The 7,928-nt window shown below is 36.7% G+C and overlaps 1 protein-coding gene across 2 annotated transcripts in view; it reads left to right on the plus strand.

Moving 5' to 3' along the window:
• Positions 1–7,928, plus strand: part of MEIS1 (Meis homeobox 1) — a 199,460-nt gene that overhangs the window by 45,495 nt on the left and 146,037 nt on the right. The window lies entirely within an intron of this gene.

Genomic DNA, 7,928 nt, shown 5'->3' on the forward strand with positions numbered 1-7,928 from the left:
AGACCTGTCAGGTCTTTGAGTACTTGTATATGATTAGGGCTGCAACAACTAATCGGTAAGTTTGATCATAAAAATAGTTGTCAACAAATCTCATTATCAATTAGGTGGTCAGCGATTATTTGTTAAAAAAAAATGTGTGGTTACATATGGCCAGTAGGTTAGTATTTTATTTTATAGATTACTGGATACTAGATAGCCTAAATCTTATACTTTTTATGAGCTGGTAAAAATACTGAAGCTTTAGATAGGCGACAATTAAATAAATATAAATGTAATATTGTTTGATTGTTTTCCCATACCAGTTGGATCTGTGTTTTTCTAACTTAGAAAGATTATGAACAGTTAACATTATGAATGGAAGGTTTCTGTAGTCTTTGTTATCTCTTGAGTTTCCCATTTTATAAAGCACACATGTGCTGTTTCCTTAGAGGAAGTGATATGATGCATTGATAAAGAATGGTCCTTAACAGCTCTAGTGTGGCTGGCTACTTATTGTAATATCTTCAGTGTATTTTCTTTTCAGATATTAGTAAGATGGCTAAATAGAGAGTTAAGTTGTATAAATATTTGAAAGTCAAAAGGTTATTTTCATGTTTCCTTAAGTTCTGTGTTGTCTATGGTCGTGGCAAAACTTTACTCAAATCACATCTACTAGAAGAGTTTAAACTTCTTCCTGTGAATTCATTTTCATGTCAGTGATGAATACATATGTTCCATAGGAAGAGGATCAAATGAAGGAGTACACAAATAAAAAAGTCTGTTTATCATGCTATATGTAGGGTTATACTTTTCTGATATTACTAATGTGGAAGAGTAATTATTGTTTCACTGATTTGTGTCCTGTATGTAACCCTTTCCATAACTGGTCTGCTGCCTCTAAGGCTGCGATCTGCAATCCGCCCAATCCTATATGATCGGGCTGATTGACACCCCCTGCTAGCGGCCTTGAATCTGGAGGGGGCGGCATTGCACAAGCAGTTCTGGTGAACTCCTTGTGCAATGTTAAATGCCGACAGCGTATGCTGACAGCATTCTACGATGTCTGTCGTACATGATATGCTACATTGATAAATTGGCCCCAAAATTCTGTGAGAGAAATTTCATTTTATGTGTATGATCCAAATAGTTAATTTTCAGATGTACTATAACGTCTGGAAAGTATATGCATAATGGTTTGACCATCAGAGAGAAACACCTGATTCAAAAATAGTCTTAGAAAGAGTTCCGCTAAGGGTCAGATCTCACCCTTCTAGATATCATACCAAAAAAATGCTCTTCAGACTGACATACAAAGCAGTGCCTTAAAATGATGATATTCCTTGAAATGGGTAGCACATGGTATCCAGTGCAAATATGGTGTTCCATTTTGAGCATATTTTCTGATGTCGCATTTTGGCCATTTATCCACCTCTTCACTTACACATTTCCTTCCAGTCTCCTAAAGCGTGGCAAAACCAACGCTATGGAATTTGGCGGCGCTATACAAATAAATGATAATAATAATGAAAATAAAACACTGACCTGAAACATGAAGGAGAGTAAAAAAGCTATGATTCCAGTAGTAATGATTTGCTCCCACCTGCTTAATATGAATGTAATCAAAGATGAGTCTGTAAATAAAAATAACATTTTATATCTCACCTGTATGAAAATTTCACATATTTCTAAAATATTTCTTTTAAAGTGACTGTAAAGTCAAAATGAAACATTCATAATTCAGATAGAGCGTGCAATTTTAAAAAAACTTTCCAATTCCCGACTATTATCAAATCTTCTTTGTTCCCTTGGTTTCCTTCGTTGAATAGTAAACATAGGTAGGTTGATAGGAGCTAGGATCGTCCATGTGTCTTTAGCAATCTATGGCAACAGTTTGCAACTATGTATAACATTCCTATAAACATTGTTGCAAACACTGCTTCCAGATGGCTAAAGACATGTGTATGCTTTCGAGCTCACCTAGGAAAGACACCAAGAACATTATGCAAATTTGATAATAGAAGTAAACTGGAAAATTGTTTAAAATTTCATGATCTATCCAACCTATTTAAGTTTAATTTTGACTTAACTATCCCTTTTAAAGTATTAAACACAGCAGAGACAATTGTTCCTGCTATGCTGCTTTGGGCCCTGTTTTATATTACTGCAGTATAGTTCATTTTCTCTAAACCTCATGTAAGGTTTTTTGGGAAGTCAGCAGGAGTCAGTGTATGAACAGTAGTTGGCTAAATATTTCAACTATGAGTTCAGCCTCTTTGGCACTTCAAGGCTTAGCAGTTATTAAAGATGCACAACATGGGATTTAGGCTGTGCATAGAACTTACCTCTGGGCCTCAAAATGGCCTATGGGAGAATTTCTTAACACTTTAACTTACACTTGAAAATATTTGCATGCTCTGCAAGTTTAACTGATCATATTTTTTTTTTTCTGCGTAATATAACGAGCTGCTATTGTGTAGTATAAATTGCAGGCATACAACCTGAAATCCATGTACAATACAGTATTGTGTTTAATCCATAACTTGTTTTTGTTGTTTATTTTTATATAAAGATTTTCTGATAAATTCTAAAATACATTTGACTATTAAAGGGACACGGTGGTAAAAAGTGAAATGCAGAATTGCATTTTCAATTTTGAATATTTGCAATACACTTGTCAGCAATGTTTCAGTGTGTGTTTTGCCACCATGTCCCTTTAAGTATGCATTTTTTGTTTAGCTACAAGCAACCTAATAAGCAGTGTGAATGTATATATTTTTTTAAAACAAAAAGGTATATGAAACCCAAAAACCCAAAAGAACAAAGAAATTTGATAATAAAAGTTAAAGAGACATTAAACCCAAAAATTTTCCTTTCATTATTTAGATAGAACATTCAATTTTCATCAATTTTCCAATTTACTTCTATTATCTAATTTGCTGCATTCTCTTGTTATCCTTTGTTGAAAAATATACCTAGATAGGCTAAGGAGCTTGGAGCTAGCTGCTGATTGGTGGCTGAAATTGTATGCCCATTTTGATTGGCTTACAGCTACCTCCCAGGAGTGCATTGCTGCTTCTTCAATAAAAATGATACCAAGAGAATAAAGCAAAATTGATAAAAGAAGTAAATTGGAGAATTGTTTAAAAATTTATAAAATATCTGAATCATAAAAGAACATTTTTGGGTTTCATGTCCCTTTAATTAGAAAAAGTTTAAAATTGCATGCTCTATCTGAATCCTGATAGAAAAAAAAATTGGTTTTCACATCCCTTTAAATATGCTTAAATTTTCATTTTAGGGAAATGAAGTTGGGTTTAATACATTTGTAGCTTTTTTTTTTTTTGTAACTATTTTTATTGAGGTATATATATGAACATATACAGTACATGTAAAATTGTCAAAACTTGAAAATCACTGACATTGAGATAATGTTCACATAAATACAATAGTGTACAGTCTCAAATCCAGATAAATTCAAACAAAGATAACTATAACCTCACTTTTATAATTATATAAACATCTTCTGGAAAAAGTAGGCCACTTATGGGCCATGAAAAAAGGGCGATATATAGCGACCAGAAAGAAAACCATGCATCATCAAACTATTAAAGCTATAGCACACCAATAATCATACAGGAAGGCAGAAACATACACATATACAATTTGAATATAGGATCTCCATAGCAGGGGTAATGTTCCATTAGCTAAGATAGCTTCAGAAATTTCTTAAGAATGGCAATGGTAGTATACAGGAAAAATCTCATCTCAGATAGGTCAGTGGCCCACTTTTTTATAAAAATAATTCTCATATCACCCGTCACAGGTAAGGGCTCAATTGATCAGGGAACAATATGCGGTATTACCTATATAGATGTACCATAGAAAAATCTAGCGTTAGTGCCTTGCTATATATTTTGTTGCTATGTTAATGGTGTCTAGCTATTAGAACGTAGGGGCACCTATAGGATAAATCTATAAGGAGAGTATACTATAAGTATACAGGAGCACAATCTAAAATATAGGCCTAATAACTTAGGTAAATGAATTGCAGCAGAGGTGTCTAATCCCTAGTGTATTACTACAGGGAGAATACCCAGACAATATTATCTCCGGCTCCCCCTAAAATCCCACAAAGAAAAAATTGGTCTATCCCCGTCAGACTCACTGCAAGAACAGAAGCCCTGGAACATATGATGAGACAATTGGCATATCACAAAACAATATAAAGGTGATAGATTTTACATTTCAATTGACCGAGAAAATACTGACAAACATAGCATATGCCCTGGCCATAAGTCTGTATTCCCGGATCGACCATCATATTTACCCCACTCCGTGTCTATCAGCCGAGACTGCAACCCTTTTCAGTGCAGAAGGAGGTAGGCTTATTGCTGCATGGGACCGTGTATGGGGGCCCCCAGTGACGAAAGACCGGCAAGAGCCAAGTGTGCTAACACCAATGCTTCCCCACTTATGCTTCCCCAGTTTCTTTCACTCTCAAGTCCAGAAACAAAATGCGGTCATTGTTCATCTGCAAAAGGGCGACCCGTAGATCTCTTACACTCTGGGTTACAGTGCGGGCTGTGAAACCGCCATTACCACTGATCTCGGGCTCGAGACCATCTCTGGGATAACCATGTCGGGCCGACTCGTTGGCAGGCAATTCGGTTATGTAGGAGCTATCAAGCATCCAGGAGCCATCCAGCTATCTGTCGTGTAGCACCCCGATCCTGTGGGTAGCTGAACTGTGGGCCTCAGTGGTACAACACAGTGAACATAGCTGTCCCCAGGATCCCCGCTTATCCCGGCAACAAGTGTCTCTCTCAGTGAATAATCCATCAAGCCGACTCCGTAGTCAGGTAGAGCAGTCTCCACCGGGGCATTTAGAGGGGCCAAGGCAGCGGTTTCTGTACGCGACTGTGTCGTTCCCGCTTTTGCCGCCTTACTATCCCCTGTCCAGTTGTAGGGACTTGCGGGCCTCCATAGGGTCTGGGACCGGGTGTCATTTTTCCTCACATGGGGCTCCATATTAAGTGAGGTTCTATTACTCGCCTGTCTTGCAGCCATGCAGAGCGAATCAAAGGCTTCAGTTATAGTTGCCATGAGGGCCGCTTGGTGCAGATCCAGGAGCTCAGTGAGTTCCATAATGGTTGCTGTGGTCATTTCCATGTCGCTTGGCAGTATGGTCCGACAGTTGATGAATGTATATAACAGTAAAGTGTATGCAGCTTATATCTAAAACTGCTACGCAGTCGGCATCCAGGGATACCGGCTGGGGGGTTGATATGAAGGCCGTAACCTCAAAATAGTCTCCGGTATATTAGGGCTGCAGAGTAGTGTGATATATAGCTCAATTAATGCAGAATTCCTTCCCAAAATAGAATGTGAAGGTTTGGATAAAAAATAAGTCCATATATCAAAGATTTTGGTAAAAAGATCCTGCAGAGAGGAGCAGCTCAAAATATTTCGACCTAAGATGGCTGCTGCCCGGAAGTTCCCCCCACATTTTTAGCTTTTAATATTACACATTTTAAGACAAAATGCACTGCTAGCTGTGGCACTTTACACTGCCATTGAATGCCTGCTCTGCGAAATTACCACCAGCATTTTCTGTGAATTGGCTATCTATATGATGGTAAATGTATTATGCCCACATTTATTACCCTTTAAAGTGATACCAGCTTGTATACATTCTACAAATGTCTACAAAAGGAATGCTAAGTAAAGTTTCCAGGTGTATTTTAGAAGACAATCCAGGATTGCAAGTGGCTGATCAGTAAAATATATGCTAAAAAGCTGGAAATTTACCAGACTGGGTCTGATCTAAATTCTAACATAATAATATGATCATCAGGGGCGTCATGGCTATGGTACTGGTCTGAGGTCTAATATGACCATATAATGGTCAGGATCTTCAGATTCATGACTGATCTGAGGGCTAACATGGGCATATAAATCTGAGTGAGACTGCAGGATAGTGGGGCCTTATTTTTCGTCTGATATGAACATATAAAAATAGCTTAACTATGATAATCTGGGTAACATAAATTGATAAATTGGGTTGCTACCTCAGCATTGTGCTTCTGGATAACTCATGAAAAGTGCTATTGGACAGCACTATTCATGGTCCTCCCTGAGCACCCTGCAGCATGTGTAAGTCATAACTATCCAGGAAAACATTGATTGGTTGAGGTGGCAACCCTAAATCTAAGGTCTGAGACCAATCCCACCTTCTCCCTGATCACCTTGTTGTAATCTTTTGTGGGAACCTTTCTGATAAATGTTGGTGGAAATTTGTTTAGGTTTTTGCCATAATTCTGATTTGTTAATAACTTATTCTAATAATATAAATGTAGTGGCAATGCAGCTGGTATAATTTAATATGTTAACATATGGTTAAGCCATACTATCCATCCCAGACAGCATAACTTGCTTTAGGTATATACTTCTTTATGTACTAGTCCTTATATACCAGGTTATAATATATCAATTATTTTATAAACAAGGATTTTGTGTCCTAAACATCCATTAGTATATTTTTGTAGTTAGTTTTTGTTTGCTTTTGTTTTAATCCCTATTTTCACTGTCATAAAAAATAACAGTTTTTGAATACATTTAAAGAAACAGTAATGCATTTCAAATGTATTAAATTCCATTTTCCAGTAAACTTTGGTATGCAAAAATGCTTCTGGGAATAGTTATGTTTTTTGCTACCTTTTTGTTTTGAGTGTGGCTCACCAAGTATGTGAAAGTAAGCACTGTGTATATTCTTCTGATGACGTTGCACACTACTTACCTTTGCAAACAAAACGAGTGCTAAATTTGACTTTTATGCATCTTTAAAGGGAAATAGGAGTTAGATTTTAATTTGTACCATATAGACAGAGCACACACAATTAAAACATGTTGCTACTATTAACAGTGTTACCATATAGTCCTCACAACCTCAGTAGGCTTTAATGGAAAGTAGCTAATGATATGGGGAGAAATAGATTTGACAACAAAAGTAGAATGAAAAAAAAAATTGCTGTCTAAATCATAAATGTTTAATTTGACCATTTAATTTAATGAAAACATTAGTTTATCTCAGGAGGCCGTGTTATGTGTATGTGTGTTTTAGGTTCAGAGATCTTCTACAAGCTTATTGACCATAACTTTAGACACATTGTTACTTGTCACACTGGATCCTAAAGAGGAATTTCTGTATTTAGCACAGGTCCCTTACTCTAGTAATTAGAGAAGACTTGGCAATAGTTAGCATATTTTAACACTGAGGTGCAGGTAGGTAACCTTGTGACTTTTACACTGAAATGATGTGCAGTGTGATATTCAAGGGTCACTTTTCTTTAAAATAATGCTCCTATGTTACTTTAGAAAGAGAGTGAAAAAAAGAAAACTTAATCAGTGGACATACTGCTTGCAAGATTAGTATAATTAAGTGTATTTTTTTATGTATTTATTTTTATGTAATTTATGGAGACTGTTATACATATTATAAAGGGAATCTCAAGGTAGTTGTTTCATGATTGTGTAGCCAGCACAGAAAACTGGACAAAGGGGGGAGGTAAAGGACCACATTATGCTCCAGATGACTGAGCAACGATTTATATAGCAGCTCTCCTTTATACATGAAGAAGAAAAAAGTAATAACTGCAAAGAGCAGGGCATAAGAAGCAGCATGCTGCCTGAAGACGAATGTGATAGGCTGGAAGGAGCGTGCTGATTGGATGTCTTAATGAGCACATTTTCCACAGAGTTTGGGCTGTAGTTACCCTTGACCTTTGCCCTTTATTGACCAAGCTGACACTTCATTTTTCACATTCTTCCAATTATGGCTTAGCTTAAGTATTGCCCTACCTCCTTCATTTCTTTCCTACAGACAACTTTAGACTGGTTGAGGCAACATCAGATATTTTAATTTGAAAAACTAGCATTTCAGGTTTAGAGCG

The sequence above is a fragment of the Bombina bombina genome, chromosome 4 (genome assembly GCF_027579735.1).
Source record: "Bombina bombina isolate aBomBom1 chromosome 4, aBomBom1.pri, whole genome shotgun sequence".
Classification (NCBI taxonomy): Eukaryota; Metazoa; Chordata; class Amphibia; order Anura; family Bombinatoridae; genus Bombina; species Bombina bombina.